The 18,688-nt window shown below is 35.1% G+C and overlaps 1 long non-coding RNA gene across 2 annotated transcripts in view; it reads left to right on the plus strand.

Moving 5' to 3' along the window:
• The window catches only part of LOC112678785 (uncharacterized), a 35,921-nt gene that overhangs the window by 12,782 nt on the left and 4,451 nt on the right, over positions 1-18,688 (plus strand). For both annotated transcript variants that reach the window (XR_003147852.3, XR_007404811.1), the window contains exon 3: positions 17,548-17,624. This is a non-coding gene — a long non-coding RNA (uncharacterized LOC112678785). The remainder of the gene's footprint in view (positions 1-17,547; positions 17,625-18,688) is intronic.

Raw genomic sequence — 18,688 nt, forward strand, 5'->3', positions numbered from 1 at the left:
ACAGTGAGTTACTGCCTCATACCTATCAGAATGGCTGTTGTCAAAGACAAGAGAGAACAAGTATTGGCGAGGATGTGATGAAAAAGGAACCCTGGTGCACCGTTGGTGGGAATGTAAATTAGTGTAATCGCTATGTAAAACAATATTGATGTTCCAAAAAAAATTAAATATAGAACTACCATCTGTTCTTAGCAATCCCACTTCTGTGTATACATTTATAGGAAATGCGATTACTTATCTTGAAGAGAGAATCTGCATCACCATATATATCGCAACATTATTCACAATAGCCAAGCATGGAAACAACTTGAATATCCATCAATGGGTTAATGGATTAAGAAAATGTGGTGTGTGTATATGTGTGTGTCTGTATATGTGTATGCATGTGTGTATAGTATACATTGAAATAGTATTTAGTCATAAAAAGATGAAAATCCTATCTTTGCTTCAATATATATGGGCATTATGCTAGGTAAACTATGTCAGACAGAAAAAGTCAAATATTGTATAATATCATTTATATGTAGAATCTAAAAGAGCCCAACCTTTAGAAATAGATTGTAGATTGGTGATTGAAAGGGGCCAGGAGCTGGGAGAATAGGGAGATGTTGGCCTAAATGTATAAACTTCCAGTTATAAGATGAATAAGTTCTGGGAATCTAATGTACAGTATGATAACTATATTTTAACAATAGTGTATTATATATTCCAAAGATCTTAAATTTTCCCACCACACACACACACACATTGGTAATTTACATGAGGTTATGGATATGTTAACTAATCTTATTGTGATAATCCTTTCACAACATATGCACATATCAAATCATCACATTGTACATGTTTAGCTTACACAGGAAGTCAATGATAGATATCTCAATAAAGCTAGAAAAAAAGTTGATATGTGTTTGTTCTAAAATTAACTTGGAATTTCTTTAAGCAACTCCAAGGATTAAGAAATAGGCCTCAAGTCCATTAAGTCACTACTGAATAGGAAAGAATAAAACTGTAACTCCAATTTCAGAAATTATTTTAAAAATGTAACTGTCCAAAGAGTAAAATATCAAAAAATTATTTAAAGAGATAGAAGATAGATTATTATATAAATAAAGTAGATTACTCAAGCGATCAGAATTGAGTGCAGCTCCATATGGGTACCTGCTAGAAGAGCACAAGATAGAAGTACAGGGAGGCAATATTTCAAATATGCTTGCTATGTATCTATTATGGGTAAATCCACTTGTGAAGAAGTAAAACATGTCTCAGAGAATAATCTAAATCATCAAAATATTAGAAAAAAGCCCAATTACTTTACTGTAAGGTCATAACACAACTGAATTTCTTCTTGATAGAACTAAATGATTTTTTACTTTGAATAAAAGTTACTGCCTCTTTGGAAATTTTTCATTTTTCTTTGTAGGAAAATAAGCTCAAACTTTTATGTTGAAAATGCCAGGTAAACACTTGCCTTATACTGTATTTATCATTTAAAACTTCAACCTCCTACTAATTGAAAACTGAAGAAAAATAAAAAAATAAAAAATAATAATAAAACTTCAGCTTCCTGTCTGTTTTCCTAAGGCCAGTGGCATGCATTCTTATTAAAGGCTGAAGTAGGGATCCCTGGGTGGCGCAGCGGTTTGGCGCCTGCCTTTGGCCCAGGGCGCGATCCTGGAGACCCAGGATCGAATCCCACATCGGGCTCCCGGTGCATGGAGCCTGCTTCTCCCTCTGCCTGTGTCTCTGCCTCTCTCTCTCTCTCTCTCTCTCTGTGACTATCATAAATAAATAAAAGTTAAAAAAAAATAAAATAAAATAAAGGCTGAAGTAAATGACAAGCTAACTCCTTGAGGAGTAAGGGTGACTGACATTAAAATACTTAAAAGCCAGATTTCTAAAGTGATGTTATTAAATATTAAGCATCATTATAATAATACTTTAATAAAAAGCCACTAGTTCTATTTAATTTAAACTCAGAAAAATGATTTATTTTGATGAATAAAAAGGCAAGAAGAGCATTAATTTAATCTAGACTTCATGTCATTTATTTAATTTATGCAATTATAGAATTATTACAGACACATTTCAAGTGATCTTTTGTGAAAGAAATATTAATGCTCATGAAAAGACAAACTCAAGTGAGTGTAGGTAGGGTGCACTATATGCTATTTAAGAGACCTATAAAGAAGTGCACAATAACTTTAGTATGTTCTAATTCAGTTACACAGAGAGTGATAGGTCCTGGACAGACCATGGTTGTGCTAAGAGTAAACTCCAGGTCTGTTAAGGGATTCACTACTGGGGCCCATTAGTGGCACAGAGGGTCATGATATTCCATACATATGAATCTGGCCTGCCTCTATTTCTGGCTCAAATGGAAGCCAGATCTCCTAATTGGTCACTGACTACAACTGGTACATCATCCTCTGTGTGAGGAGTGTGTGTGTGTGTGTGTATGTGTGTGTATCTTCTATATAGCATTATCTTTTAATACACACCAAAGATCTACTGAAAAAAAATTTCTTGGAGAATCACATCAATCTCTTACAGAATACAGCCTACCTTCCACACTGTCGTAGTTCTGAACAAGCATAGATTTCCTCCAAAAAACCCGAGCAACAGAAAGCATATCCTGCAAAAAACATGCTGCTGATAAAACGCATGTGGCAACCAGGTCTCTGGAGATTTGGAGACACTGCCTTCCTTCAAAATAGATTTAAACTCACAAACAGGAAACACTGTGAGTTCTGTTCTCCATGTGAATGAAGAAGACATTGCACTTGTAAATAGAATACCTAGGGAGTGTTCTTAAGGAACAGTTTGCACATTTTAATTTAATTTAATTTAATTTAAATTTAATTTATTTAATTTTAAGACCCTTTTATAGTGCTTATTCTGTGTAACGCAATTTTTTTTTTCCTTGGTAGTCATGCACTGTTTAATCCTGAAAACAAACCAAGGAAGAAGATACTATTTTTACTCTATTTTACAGATGAGGTGTACATAGTACTTTTTAAAAGTGATTATGTTTGTCATGATATTCTGCTGCTGCAGAGAATGTGATTGAACAGTTCTAAGGGCTGTCTTTTGAAATCCATCACCATGTTTGTGCCAAGGCTGTATGTCACACAGGCGGCTCTAGGACAGTGACTTAGTTGGTAGGATATTAAGGGAAACTGGTTTTTGGCAGACATGTGGCTGCCAGGACTCCTAGATGGCTGACTTTGCCAAACATTCTTGAAACTGCCCCTTGAATGGTGATGCAAGATGCTTCCACACAACCTTTTCTTTTTTTTTTTTTCTTAAGATTTATTTATTTGTTTTAGAGAGAGGGAGAGAGAGAGAGAAGAAGCAGAGAGAAAGAATCTCCTTACTGAGCATGGAGCCTGATACTGGGCTTGATTTCATCTCTTTGAGATGATGACCTGAGCCAAAATCAGGACTCAGACACTTACCCGACAGAGCCACCAGGCACCCCTCCACTCAACCTTTTCTAAGCTCAATTCTGCCTAATTGTTCCAAAGGATGAAACACGGAAATGTTTTATTTTGTGATTTTAGTTTGTTCCTAAATTGTGAAAAAAATTTAAAGAATGCAATGAATGAAGAAAAAACAACAAAAACAAATTAATTTCCATTGTGTTTGATTGCACTTATGATGTAAGTGCAGAATCCTAATTAATATGCCTGAAAATAATTCAACACCATATTCAAGAAAATCAGAAATGAGTACCAATAGTTTTTAAAAAATGTGATGAAATACCACCTCACACCTGTCAGAATGGCAAAATTAACAACACAGGAAACAACAGATGTAGGCGAGGATGTGGGGAAAGGGCAATCCTTTTGACTGTTGGTGGGAATGCAAACTGGTGCAGCCACTCTGGAAAACAGTATGGAGATTCCTCAGAGAGTTAAAAATAGAACTACCCTATAACCTAGCAATTGTACTACTAGGTATTTACCCAAAGGATACAAAAACACTGATTGGAAGGGGCACATGCACCCCAATGTTTATAGCATTATTATCTTATTATCAACAATAGCCAAATTAAGGAAAGAACCCAAATGTTCAAAATGCACATCAACTGATGAATGGATAAAAAAAGTGATATATATATATACATATATATATATATGTATATATATATATATATACACACACACACACATATATATAGCCTATCTTGCCATTGCATATATATGCAAATCTTGGCATTTGCAATGATTGGGATGGAGTTAAGAGTGTAATATGCCAAGTAAAACCAGAGAGGGACAAATAGCATATGATTTCACTCATATGTGGAATTTAAGAAACAAAACAGATTAACATAGGGGAAGGGGAAAAAGGAGAGAGAAACAAACCATAAGAGACTCTTAACTATAGAGAGCAAACTGAGGGTTGCTGGAGGAAAGGTGGGTGGGGGGTTGGGCTAAATAGATGATGGGTATTAAGGAGGGCACTTGTGATGAGCACTGGGTGTTATATGTAAGTGATGAATCCTAATTAATGTGCCTGAAATAGGTCAATTCTAATCCTGAAACCAATATTACAGTATATGTTAACTGACTAGAATTTAAATAGTTAAAAAAATAAAATAAGAATTTGAAAAAATGTGATGTGGAAACATATTTGCTAATACTCAAAATTCATTCTTCAAAAGAAATTAGATTGATAGTGTGAGGTTACTTTTTGTAACATGATAAAACTATCTCATATTGTATTAGTTCTTCTAAGTTTATAAATGGGACTGATCACTTTTCCAGGATAACTGTTAAAATTGCTGGATCTATAAATAAAAGATTTATAAAATTAATGTCAAAGCTGAAGGAAAGTAAGTTTAAAAAATTTTTAAAGTAAAGTTATTAAACATTAGCTTAGTTTTCTAATTGAAGAAAAAAACCTCTAATCTTTAGCATGCGAAACAACACTCCTGAGATATCAAAAGTCCTATATTTTAAGACTATTATATAAAGGCACCTAATATTTCCTGATGAGAGTTTCTGTGAATTCTAAGTGAATTTTTTTCTGTTAAGAAGAAAAAAATAATAATCTTTTGAGAACTGACACAAAATTCTGGATTTTTAAAATGATGATAAATATCATAATTCAACTGATAACTTAAAACATAAAACTAATTGTTAAATTTATATATTGTATTACACATTCATATGAATGTGTAATGTGAAATATACAAATATATAACATTATTTTGTCATTTTATGCTAATTTTTAAAAAGTCTCCAAATTCTAGAATATTTTAGGTAAATATAGTGCACAAAATAAAAAAAAAGTTAAGATTGAGGCATGTATTATTCTATTTATTAGAAGTAAGATTTCAGTTCTGTCAAAGTCTTGTGCTTGAGTCAATAACTCTGACTTAGAGCTGCATTCCAAGCCACATATAGCTTTTGCAAATACTTTCTATTCAATTGTCTTCATACTAGATTATAGATGACTTGCGTACAAGAGCCAAGACTTATTCACTTTTGCATTCCAACCAAGAGGAAACCAGATATGAAACTTTTTTTTTCAGTGAAAATCCGTGTAATACATATTGTATTTTATTGAAACTTAGATATCATTGATTATAACATGTAGTGCTAAGACAGCAAAAACACTGCCAATTCTTAACATCCATCTCTATTTAGGAGATGATACATGTACAAAATGTTGCCTCTTAGGATTCATGAGATATAATACTGCCACTTTTACTATCGATTCTGGGATCCTCCGTGAAACTTTAAAAGAAATACCCGTGGTCTCAAGCTTTGGTCCTCTTGATTAATCTCTTGAATTCAGCCAAACCATAGTCAGTACCTTTCAGGACTGGAGTAAAATATTCACAGACTTCAATCCCTTGTGTAACTTAATCTACAGTAAACCAACCCTAAGTGTCTCGAGTATCTTCTCCTCCCAAATTCCTACCTCCTATTTTTTATGGGATCATCAGTAGTAATTTTGTTCAAAACCCACCATTTTGTGTTTTTGTGGTCTATATTCTATACACATGCTTCTTCAGTCTGTTCAACTCATTTTGTCCTGTCTTTTGAGCCTGTTTCCCACTCATCTGTCTCCTGGTTTTTTAATTTGCCTGACCCAAACTCTACTGTGTTTATAGCAGGTACCTACTTTATTGTTTCTTATTCAAATGTGTAAAAATGTAACTGTCTTTTTCTATAACTCAATTTCATTCCACTCAGTAATGGAATACTTAATCTTGCCAATTCCAAGTAAATTCAGTCAAATTTATTTGTTTAATATGGGTTTATAATTCAATCATGTTAAGATTTAAATGTATTTCTGAGGTTTTCTCCTTACTCTTCCATAATGAGGTTAATTAAATTATGAGCCTGCTAGGCACACCTGTTGCTAGAGGGTCATTATGAACATAGGACACTCTAGATTCTTCAGGATATAAAACAGACCTGAGGTCTTATGCTTGGGCATAAGAATGGTGAACTGAATGGAATTAAAGTATATTTTTTCTATTTCCCTTTTTGTCTTCTGCCACTAATGACCCACTAATACATGAGCTCTATCTTCATATAATTTCCAGTGGGGATGTTCCAGGCTGTACTGGGAAAACCATCTCATGGCAGGCCCAGTAACTTTCTTGCAGTGACTTTCTACACCTTATTTAGAGACAAGGAGAGCTTTCAGATTCCAGACATCATGAGTGATTGCTAGACATCAGAAGCCTTCAAATGCTTCACATTTCCATAATGAGATTTCTTGTCTCCAACACTAAGTTTATTGTTTCTGCCTCAACTCAGATATAAAAACACAGGTATCCCTACTCTTGGACTCCAAATTTGAAGGTGGATTCCAGATTGGGAGGTGGAGGCAGTGATTTTACACCACTACCCACCTACTCTCTGCCACCTATCTGTCCTCTACCACACACACAAATTACTTCTAACACATTAGCTTCCCCCCCCCCCCCCAAAAAAAAAAAAAACTTTCTCTTTTTCACAAATCCTGAGTTTTCAGGCAGGGAAGAACTTCTTTGGCCAATACATGTGGAATTTCTTAATTTATGTTCCAGATTAGTATCCTGCCACACTCAGTTAACGTCCTCATAGTCTTTTAACTTTTTCCTTCATTTTCTGGGATGAGAGAGACATGGCTTTTTCCAGAGGGTGCTACTAATTTAAAGCCCTCTTAATCCTCTATTTTCCTACACTTCCTTTAGCTCAGGTTCAAGAGATGTTATGAGTCTCTTTACTCTATGACCCTGGGAATAACTTTCATCACTCCAATCTCCTGTGGGCATTCCTCTCATGAGCATTTCCAAAAACTCAGGGCATTGGGGTGCCTGGGGGGCTCAGTCAGATGATCATCTGACTATTGATTTTGGCTCAGGTCATGATCTTGGGGTCCTGGGATGGAACTCCATCTGGCTCCCCACTCACTGAGGAGTCGGCTTGTCTCCCTCTTTCTCTCTGCTCCCCTCCCCGCCTGCTTGTATGCTTGCTCTTGCTCTCTCTCAAATAAATAAATCTTTTTTTAAAAATTCAGAGTATTTATATGATTAAATTTTAAAGTGGACACTGAGCTAATGAGATGTAATTGATATCATCTTTCATACTGTGATAACAAAGGTGAGAATTTTCAAATAATTTGGATGAAACCAGCTATGTGACTTTAAATGCCTATTTGATTTAAGGTATAGCAGGGCTGAGAATGAGAATATGAATGAAAGAGGATTTGGGGTTGAAATATGTTTTGATATTTAGAGTTGATAAAAGGTGGTTCCTTACATTTTTTAATTAAAAAAATAATTTAAGATTCATCAGAGAAGTCATGAAACCTCTGATTTTGCATTTGGGGACAGTGAGTAAATGAATAAATGCTAAGGAACACTGGGAAAAAAGCCAAGCTTTTTGTTTCATGCCACAAATAGTTTTTTAGAAGGATACATTTATATTCTGCTATACTTTTTCTTGGTCACTGCCAACCCCAAAGTTCATTGTCTTTCCCATTTATTCACTGAAAAGACAGCATATTCCTCGTAGTCATCCCTACTTCCTGAAGTTCTGACACTTTCTGAGTTACCTTATTGTCCAGGTAGTTGATCCAGGCACTACTGTAATATTTCACTGCCTTCTCTCCAGTGACTCTCTTCCTGGCACTGTGAAAGCTTCCCACGCCCCCACCTCCTGGGTCACACTTTGGACCATGCAGTTGTCCAGAACTGCTTCACTTCTAAAATAATAAATACGTTGTTTTGTCTGACCAAATCCATCTAACCTACTCTTTCAATTTAAGTAACTCAATTCCTTCACGTTATTATGTATTCCTAACCCATGGAGTCCTCTGCTTTCTCCACTGCAGCTCTCTCGTCAGAATTCTTTTACGTCTTTCATAAGCTTTAGTGTTATGTCTACTTCAACCACCCTCTTTCTAGTATCTTCATCTCCTCTGCCCCATTTTCTTTTCATCACCCCTGTCTTGTAAAGTCTGTCTTGGTTGACATTCATACATCCCCTTTCTCCATGCTGGCATCTGTGTGCATGAAGAATGATTTAGATGATCACAAAATCACACAAGTTCATGTTTGAAGTATCCATTGCTGTCCTTGACATAATTAGCTCTTTTTCCTTTCCAAAAGCAGTTATTTCAAACGTTCTTCACTGTCCACAAATTTCTAACTCTCCCATTTCCTCTTAATTCTCAACAGATGATTTCATCTTTCAACTTCTTTATACTTCACAGAGAACATAGGTAATTACTCTTTTAAGTTCCTTCAACCAACTTATAATTTCAACCATTCTACAATTTCATCCCTCTTTGGCCTCTACCTCTTCTTTGGATAACATACTCTCCTGAATTATCTTCAACTTGAGCTACTGATTCTTCTCTATTTTCTCCTTCCAAATCTCCTTTCTATTAATTCCACTATGTCCAGTGTTTTTCACAGGATGAAAGGCAGGAGAAAGGAAAACCTTCAATCATGTATCCTTCTTCAATTTTGTCCTATATTTCCCCTCTCTCTCTTAAAGCCAAATTTCATGAAGGGAATTGTCTGCCTTTACTTTCTGATGAGTCTAAATTCTACTGCAGTTTTGCCTACCCTCACACCACACAGTGAAACTCCTCTTGTCGAGGTCACAGTGACCTCTTTGTTGCTAAATCAAATCCAGCACTTTAGAATATACAAATTATTTTCACCTTCCTGCTTTTCTTTTAGTATTATTTCACAGTATTATCTACATTTTCAGAGTAAGAAACATATTCTTAAAGCTAATTTGGTTAACCTTACGGACATAACTATAGCTGGCAAAAGTTGATCTTGAATCAAGGGTTTCTGACTCGGGATACTATATTTTGCTACGATAAAACAAGGCGAACCAATTTTATTCTTGTATTCATTATTCCATGGATAATTACATTTATTTTTTGCTTATTATCATATAGTTCCATGGCCTACATTGATAGCAGATTCCACAGTATCTGAAGTTATTAATAATTTAGATGACCCAGAAATTTCTGGGAAAAGGGAAAGCTAATGAGAACAGTTTTGCCTCATGAATTTCTGAGCAAACATAAAGACACTGAACATGTTAAAGACATTCCTCCTAAGTAATGTAAATTGACCTAAGCAAAAATCTAAAAAAATAAAATAAAACAGTGAAAGAGTAAAATCTTAGCCATTATGAGGAACTAGACTGGGCTAAAAAAACAAATATTGAATGATAGATCTCTGATCCGGTTTGAAAAAAATCCAATCTTTTCTCTTTTTCTTTATAAATCTCTTTTCATTGAGAAACTTATATTTTGGCGATAAGAAAATTATGCAGAAGAATAGTTATAATCCACAAGAATTTTCAGTTCATTGCTATAGTATTGGTATGTGTAAAGCGCTCTGAAAGCAGAAAATAAGCTCTCCAGAGCAGGCTTTTCAGAAGAAATAGCACTTGAGCTAAGACTTAATGGATTACAGATGTTTTTCAGGTGGTTAAGAAAGGAAAGACATCTAAGCAGAGGGACCAGCATGTGCAAGATGCAGAAATATAGATATCCTGATGTATTTAGAGAACTACAACCCATTGTTCCAAGGAAGTATTAGTTAAGGCTTTAAAAAATATAATTGCCAGGGTGACAACTCAAAATAATTTGGAGGAATAAAACCCACAGAGTGGATTTATTCTTCACACAGTGGAAAATCTCCAGAGTGGCTGGTTTCAAGCACAGATGGATGGAAAGATTTAAAAGATGCCATCAATTCTGTTTTGTGTTCCTTTCTTGTCTTTCTCTCCCTTTACTTCCTCTCCTCCCTCTCCCTCTTTTCTCTTTTTCCTTCTATGTTAGACTGATCCTCACACAGGCTCTTACTTACCACAGAGAAATCAAAATAGCTACCAGCAGTGCTAAGCTAATAAGCTCATTCTTGTATTCCTGAGTCACAAAGTATGTATTCATTTTATGACTAGTGTCCTGTGCATAAGTGCAAATTTCTTGATAATGTGTACTATACAGCCCTATCTCATTTTATTTTCTATTGTTTACCTATATTTCAATTATACACATACCAGGTTAAGAAACTTCTAGATGAATGGGGAGCATTTGTCAGGAGTATAATAGATTCTTATGTGGGAAAAATAAGATAACTCTAGTAATTTTAGAGATAATACAGGGAGACAAAAAGTTGCTGTCATTTGTGACAATTCAGACAATTATTGTCTTTACTATGTTTTTTTTTAAAGATTTTATTTATGTATTAGAGAGAGAGAAAGAGAGAGAGAGATTGAGAAAGGCAGAGACATAGGCAGAGGGAGAAGCAGGCTCCATGCTGGGAACCCAACGTGGGATTAGATCCCGGGTCTCCAGGATCACACCCTGGGCTGAAGGCGGCACTAAACCGCTGAGCCACCAGGGCTGCCCCTCTTTACTATGTTTATGTCATAATTTAACCAATTAAGTACCAATGTAAACAGAGTTTTTTAATTACTATTAAACTGCAAAAAGTTTGCTTGTACACACAAGTTTGAAGCTATTCCCTTTGGTTATCTTTTTAGAAGTGGAAATGCAAAGGGAAAAAAATGCACAATTTCGAATGTACATATATTGGCCAATAGCCTTCCAGAAAATAATTCCCGGTTTTTAGTTGCATTAGCAATCTACTTGTTTGAATTTTCTAGCAGTACACATTCCTTGAAATTCTGTAGCTTTCTAATTGTCAATATGATAATACAATTCTATTAGCAGAGAATTTCTTTGTGTATATTTTCACAAAGCAGGATCTGTCTATAGTTATTTTATGTGTCCATTTATGGAGTGGTTAGTAAAGGGTGAAAGAGATGATTGTTTTCACACTTTTACTATCTGGTGACTTAATTTTTAATCATAATATGTTAGTGTGTCCACCTCATGTAGTATGACATGTGTGAGAAGGGATTGACAAATCCAACATTTTTACAAAAACAATAGGTTAGCAGCGCAGATTAGAAAGAAAGGAGCCAAATGAAGATGGCATATATTACTGGCATCCTGTCTTAGATGGAAGGGCCAGGAAAACAAATGAGAGAACCATTTGGATGTAATTAGGAAGCAGGAGGCAGGAAAAAGAAAGAAAAGTCTGTAAACGAAGGAGCAGATGATGCCTCGATAGCCAAACTCCCCAAATCTTTCAGCTTGCCTTGCCTGCTTGTTCGGCTGAAACAATGTATGTGGACTCTCACTGAAATGTACTCAGCCTTGAGATTATTAATAATTTTGAAACTGAAACCAGCTGCATACAAAATACTGTAGACCAAATGCTTCAATTGATTCTCCTGGCTTTATTGATCCCCTATTAAGACATTTATCTCCTTAAATTGCAGTTTTATTTTCAGTGTCCTTAACTAAACTCTGAGCTCCAAAGAACAGTTCCGATAGCACGTTTGAAAAGTATCTCTGTATGTGCCGCATACTAGATGCTTAATGAGAATTTTTAATAAACTAATTTATGAATCAATTTTCACATGTCTTCACGTGGTTCCCTCCCACCTCCCATTCAAAGCAACTGAAACCCAGAATAATACCTACCACCTTTTAAAAATCATTTGTCCATTTAACAAAATATTTAGTCTTAGGTCCTGAGGATACAATAATTGGCCTTGGAAATTTCTATGCCCTTGATGTGTCATACTTTAAATAAAGTGGTGCAGGCAAATGAGAAGTAAAAAGGAACTAGTATTTGAACGATTGACCACCATGTACAAGACATAGTGTTCTGCCCTTATGTGCATTATCTGCAATCCTCAGAACAGCTCCAGGGTCATCCTCCTGTGTGCATGGGGGGAAAATAGGGCTCATGGCTACTTATGAAATGTCTCTAAGGTTTTAATACTGGTGGTAAGAAGATCCAGGATGTAAATGCCTATTTTCTTTGCCCTGTTAAATGTTGCTAGTCCTTATTTACTTTATGGGGCTAGACAGTATTTTTCTATTTATTTCCAGTCAGATACAATGAGAGGGTAGTGAGATCATCATCAGCACCTCTTTCGTTCCTAACAATGAAAATTGATACTAATTCCATATTTTGTCTCCCTCAGGTTTTCATGCCTAAAATATATTTTCTATATTTTTCTCCAATTCTTCTTCCTTATTATACACTTCTCATACTAGTAGTTGAAATGGGGTTTCCAGGTCCTGGAAAAGATAACCTCTTGAATAACTATATCTTTTGCACCAGTGGCCATACATGATACTTCTGTTACCTACTTCATCACTTTTGCATGAGCCAGAACGTTAGGTCTTATGATGATGGTGCAGATCGCACCTGTTCTCACCACAGAGTCTCCTTAGAGTAGCACTCCCAGGCTTAGCTCCAAGCCTCTGCTAAATTGCCTTTTAAAGTCAAGATACAATAGTTTTCTTCTCAAGTATATAATTATTCTGATTTATGTATGAGGACTACCTGCCATTCTTGCTTTCACTCATTCCACATTATTTAGGTTCTAAAGCTACAGCTTTTTGTTTTTTAGACAAAGTTTCTGTGTATATCAGGCTTAAATTCTAGTAACTGTCCTAGACCAGAATTCCTAGAAGGTAAGAAGAGACATACTTGTTACCATTCTAGCTACTTTGCCTCCTTTTGATGATGATGATAACAACATTCTGATGAAAAAAAAAAAAAAAAGACCTGATTCATGCTAATTTAGGAGTTCAGTCTTTAGGGAATGTTGGAAATTGTGTCCTTTTTTATAGCAGGTTTGGAGAGGATGCCAGTGATGAAATAAATCCCAAATTGGCTGGATATTAGAGTATCAAGAAAAAATGGCACATTAAAGGAATAATGAGAGTCAAATCTGGTGATTCTCAGACTTTGTTTCCCATACAAATCATCTGGGGAGTTTTTAAGAAAGTCTTGATTTCCATCCTACACCCCATACCCATTAAATTAGAAAGAGGGTAGGTAGGACCTAGAAATCAGGCTGTTGTTGGTTTTTTGGTTTTTGGTTTTAACTCCCTGGGTTATTTCAGCATGCAGACAAGCTTGAGAGCCAATAATCCAAATGCATTTTTTATCAATCTTTAATGTACATGTACATCAACTGGGGATCTTATTAAATACAGATTCTGGTTTAATAGATCTGGAGTGGGCCCTGGGTTCCGCATGTCCCAAGAGCAACTGGATGTTGCTACTGCTGCTCTGCATGGTGCACATCTAATAGCAAGGGTCTAAACAACAATTCTCACCCTGTCAGGACTGGAAGAGCTAGGTAGCCACTAGCCCTTTTCTGGGCAGTGGTTACTTCAAACCCTATTCACGACGGTGGAGGCATGTCAATGTTCCATGATGAGGACCACTTAAAAAGCTTTCAGGGAAGAGACTGCAATGTCTAGGTTTTCTGACAAGTTTGAAAACCTCTCCTTCTTGATCCAAGCCTGAGCAAGAACTGTGGTGACCTACATCTGTAGGTGCTGATCCCCTTCAAGGTCTTCGGGAAATACCATTATCAGGACTTGGCTTCTATTTACCCAAAGGCCAAACCTCTAGGAGAGAAGAAAAGGCCAGGCTTTTCATCAACATGTGAAACTCCAGTTCTGTAGCTTTTGTCCATTCTAAATGTGTTTCATAAATGAATAACTTAACTATGAATTGCCACACAACGTAGTGGGTGATTAGACAGATGGTAGGAAAGACCTGGTCCTTTTGTGAAGGTACAGCTTAGAATTGGGCAATGTTTAGAAATGAGCTATTTAACCTCGTGAGTGATCACCCCAGTTTCTTACAAAAATATGTTCTAATTGTTTACATAAGGTCCCTTGCTTCTCCACCTCCCCCCAGTTCTTTTCTCTTAGCTACATGAAAATTCTATTCTTGGAATATGTTTTTATTTTAAGATTTTTTAATGTTTGATTTTTAAATGTACTTGAACCAGTATCCCCAATTTTTTTCTTAGATTAGAATTTAGAACAAAAACCCTACAATCATCAAAAATGGCTGACATACAAAAAGAAAGAGAAATGTATACGTTGAAGAAAGAGACCATTTTTGCCAAATGAGGAATAAAATGACTTTGCATTTTAACCTTTCAGTCACAGGAGTCCTGATACGAATCCAAAATATTTGACTGCACTTGCAAAATGATATTCTTCCAATACAAAACATATTCTGTAATGTAGTCCTATTGGACTGTTATGTATTGGTTATGCCAATAATAAATGCCCAATAAAAGTCAGTGCACACTAAATCAATGATTCTAATGAACTTCATCTTCTACTGTGAATTTATTGTATAGAGTTAAGCAGCTTTTGAATAGGAAGTGGAGTTAGTAGAAAAGTAGAGTAAGAATGTGTTAAAGAGAAAAAAAAAGACTCCCAAAATGCTTGTTTTCAAAGAATTAAAGATTACAAGTCACTTCAAATGATCCATCGATTAGAGAGACTCACCCATTAGAAAGGCTCTTTGTCTGCAGTAACAAAAGAAAGATACATTTTAACATGCATCTTTTTTTTTATATCAGAGCAACCTTTTACATATGCAATCATAACACATCCACCCACAGTAGTTCTCTATTACAAATATCAGCCATTCAGTTCATCTCATCCCAAACTGGGTCTGAGATGAATTCAACAATTCAGCACTGTTCATGCCAGCTGTAATCAACCAAGAAAATCCTTTATGGAAATAAAAACACTTCTGGTTTTCTGTTTATTTCTGTGACCTAGTGAAAGTAAAATCAACATACACTTTAACTAGCAGGGTTCTGTTGACTAGAACACAGTAGGTTCACAGTACATAATTTTATTTTCCATAGTATGCATATTGATTATTCTAAGATTTGTTTTTTTCTTTCCTTAGCAAAAGGATAATTAGGTATGTACTTAACACTCTTATAAAGGAAAATTCAAACTTCTATTGTAAAAGTTGCCCAAAATACAAGCAGATTTTGTTACAATGCATCAACTAAACTCAGCCTTTAATGGATGTGTAATGTATTTTTCAGGAGACTATAGTAGTTTCCATTACTGCTTTAACAAATTACCACAAAATTAACAGCTCAGAGTAACATCCATTTATTAACTGCCATTCCTCTCTCGTCAGAAGTGAGTACAGAGTGGCTTAATCAGTCCTCTACTTGGTACTTTGCAATGCAGAAATCAAGGTGTTAGCGGGGTTGTACTTTCTGGAAGTTCTGTGGATGAATCCACTTCCAAGCTCATTCAGGTTGTTTGTGAATTCAGTTTCATATGGTTATAGGACTGAAGTCCCTTTTTCTTGTTAACTGTGACTTAGGAGTCTTTATATTTCCTTAAGTCAGGAAATCTCCCTATTTTAAGGTCTATAGTGTCAATTACATTTGCAAGTTCCCTTTTGCCATATTACATAATGTATTCATAGATTCCACACACTCAGGCATGGATATCTTTGGGGCACCATAATCCTTACACATAGGCTAATATAGGTATTCTGAGAACATTGTGCTTCCCTTATGGAACACCAGTAGGATGGTTGATTATGATCAAGGAAGCTCAAAGGGGAATAAAACATTGATGTCTGAAGATTCCTCCTGGTTCAGTGAGACAAATATTTTCTAAGTCTTTGTGTATATTTACCTGTCTTTTCCAATATGTACTTTTACCACTAAGGTCTTTTAGAAATAATCTCCAGCTGGGCTAATTGACAATTACCACCAAACGGTTTGATTGAGAATGTTGGTATATCATGGCACTTCAAACTGTGTGTCCTGAGTCAAGCATAAAGCACAAAAATGAAATTAATTTGATCCATTTCAGTTGTATTAAATCTCTTATTTCAAAGAAACTTATAAGCCAACTTATATTCAGTTATTCTTCACAGAAATCTGTATATTAAATTGCTAAACACATTTGTAAATGAGATGGGGGAAATGGTAGTGGTTTTTGTAGGATAAAGTCTTTTGTGGACTAGATGGAGAAATCAGACATGCAGGATGGTTGGCTTTGCTAAATTTGAATGCTTAGATGATTCAGTGTAAGTGTTTTAAAGATAAGATAAATACCTGTATTGAAATTTCTCTCGTTGCAGTGAATGTTAACGGCTATTTACAAAAAATTCTGTAAATAAAATGAAGGTTTTTACTGTCGAAAAATGAAAGGATCATAAATTGAAAGCTGTCTCAAAGCAATAGTGCTTTTTAGCACCTGTTTTATGGTTAGCATTGCACACACTCATTTGGATTTTGAGAACATGTGGGATCTTAAAATTTAAGACAGAAATGTGAAGGAAACTGCTTTCCCAAGTTAATAAGGCAGTGGGGGTGAGTGATGAGGAGGAGGGTGGATGATGCTTTTCAAAAGGGAAAAAAACTTTTAGGTAAGTAATTTAATTTTTTAGGATTTTAAAATTATTATTCACTTAAATTTTTCTTCCTCTGACCATCCCACTCTCCCTTTAAAGTACAGTGTTTTTTTTTACCATGAATTTTCTAGAGTTACCTTCTCTGGAGTATTTTTTCTTCATAATAAAATGGAGAATTCAGAATGTATGTGCAGTAATTTTTATACATTAACATTAAAATGTCCTCTCATCATACATTTCACCAGATCTCATAACTTTGAAAAACACTGTTACATAGTATTACTTGAAAGATTTACATAACAATTCCCAAAGTACATTTTACACTCCCATTAAATCAAAACTTCACAATGCCAAGAAAACACCTTAAGAAAGCTTATTAACACAAAACTATGAATTTGAAATGATTTAATGTATATTTGAAAAATAGAAGTCTGTGCTATTTGTGAAACATAGTATGTGTGTACATATGTACAAATGTAGAGTCAATGAATATCATAATTACGTTTTAATTATTCTGGAGTCTAAAATTTATGATCTTTCTGAAAGGAGTGACTGGTTAACAGTGCCTGTTGCATTGATTTCTTTAAGTTTTTAAGTGGAAGTTTCCTTTAGAGTTACAGGGAATTCCAATTTTCAAAATGAGTAAAAGAAATAGATGTTGTAAAAGTCTTTAAATTTGCCCATTCTATCCACAGAAAACAATTTCCATTTACTAATTCATATACATTGCAAAGATGATATTCTTCTAATAATTTTGATATTCTCTTTATTAGCTTCTAGATATACCACATATCTCTGGGCAGCACTTTGATCTACTATCATGACCGTTGTCTCTCTGGTAGAGGTACAGGTAAGAGACACAGGTGAAAGAGTAGATGAGAGACACAATATTAATTTCTATATTTGTGTGGTTCACATTCGTTTTTCCCAAACTGGAGAGTAATCTTTTTGAGGATGGAAGAAGATTTATCCTTGTGCCAAGCATTAATGTCTTGCTTATAATAAGCATAGGCTAATATGTTTAGTAAATAAATAGTTAATGGTAATACTTTTATCTTTGTTAAAGACTCAGGATATAATACCCAAATCTGTAAGGAAAAGGACAATAATCCAAAGTTCCTTTGAGGTTGTGCAGTTTGTGATTTAGTGAGTTCCTAACGTTCAGTCATTCTGAGTTTACCTTCATTTAACTTACTATATATATAAGCCTGGTCATCTTCATTTTCTTTCTTCTTTCTTTCTTCTTTCTTTCTTTCTTTCTTTCTTTCTTTCTTTCTTTCTTTCTTTCTTTCTTTCTTTCTTTCTTTCTTTCTTTCTTTTCTTTCTTTCTTTCTTTCTTTCTTTCTTTCTTTCTTTCTTTCTTTCTTTCTTTCTTTCTTTCTTCTTTCTTTCTTCTTTCTTTCTCTTTTTTCTTTTTCTTTATTAGGGAAAGGGGGAGGGACAGAGGGAGAAGGAGAGAAAGAACCACAAGCAGGCTCCATTCCCAGGACAGAGCCCAATGTGGAACTTAATCTCACATCCCTGAGATCATGACCTGAGCCAAAATCAAGAGTCTGATGTGTAATGGACTGAGCCACTGATTGCGCCAATTCATTTTCAAATCAGTTATATCCCTATAAACACACTCGGACTTACATTTTCTATCATATACAAGTTTTGCATAAGTAAATATTCATTCCCACATTTTAAATCAGGTTTATTCCTTCTGTGTTTCTGTAGGGTTCATGGAATTGTCCTTGATTATTCTCCCTTACTCTCTAATCTCTTAAAGTTTTATGCTTTCTTACTATTTCTTTGCAGTTATAATTATCAAATACATAATTGGAGGGGCACCTGGGTGGCTCAATCGGTTAAGCGTCTGCCTTTCGCTCAGGCCATGATCTTGGGGTCCTGGGATCAGAGTCTCTCACCCAG

This window comes from Canis lupus, chromosome 22, assembly GCF_003254725.2.
Source record: "Canis lupus dingo isolate Sandy chromosome 22, ASM325472v2, whole genome shotgun sequence".
NCBI lineage: Eukaryota > Metazoa > Chordata > Mammalia > Carnivora > Canidae > Canis > Canis lupus.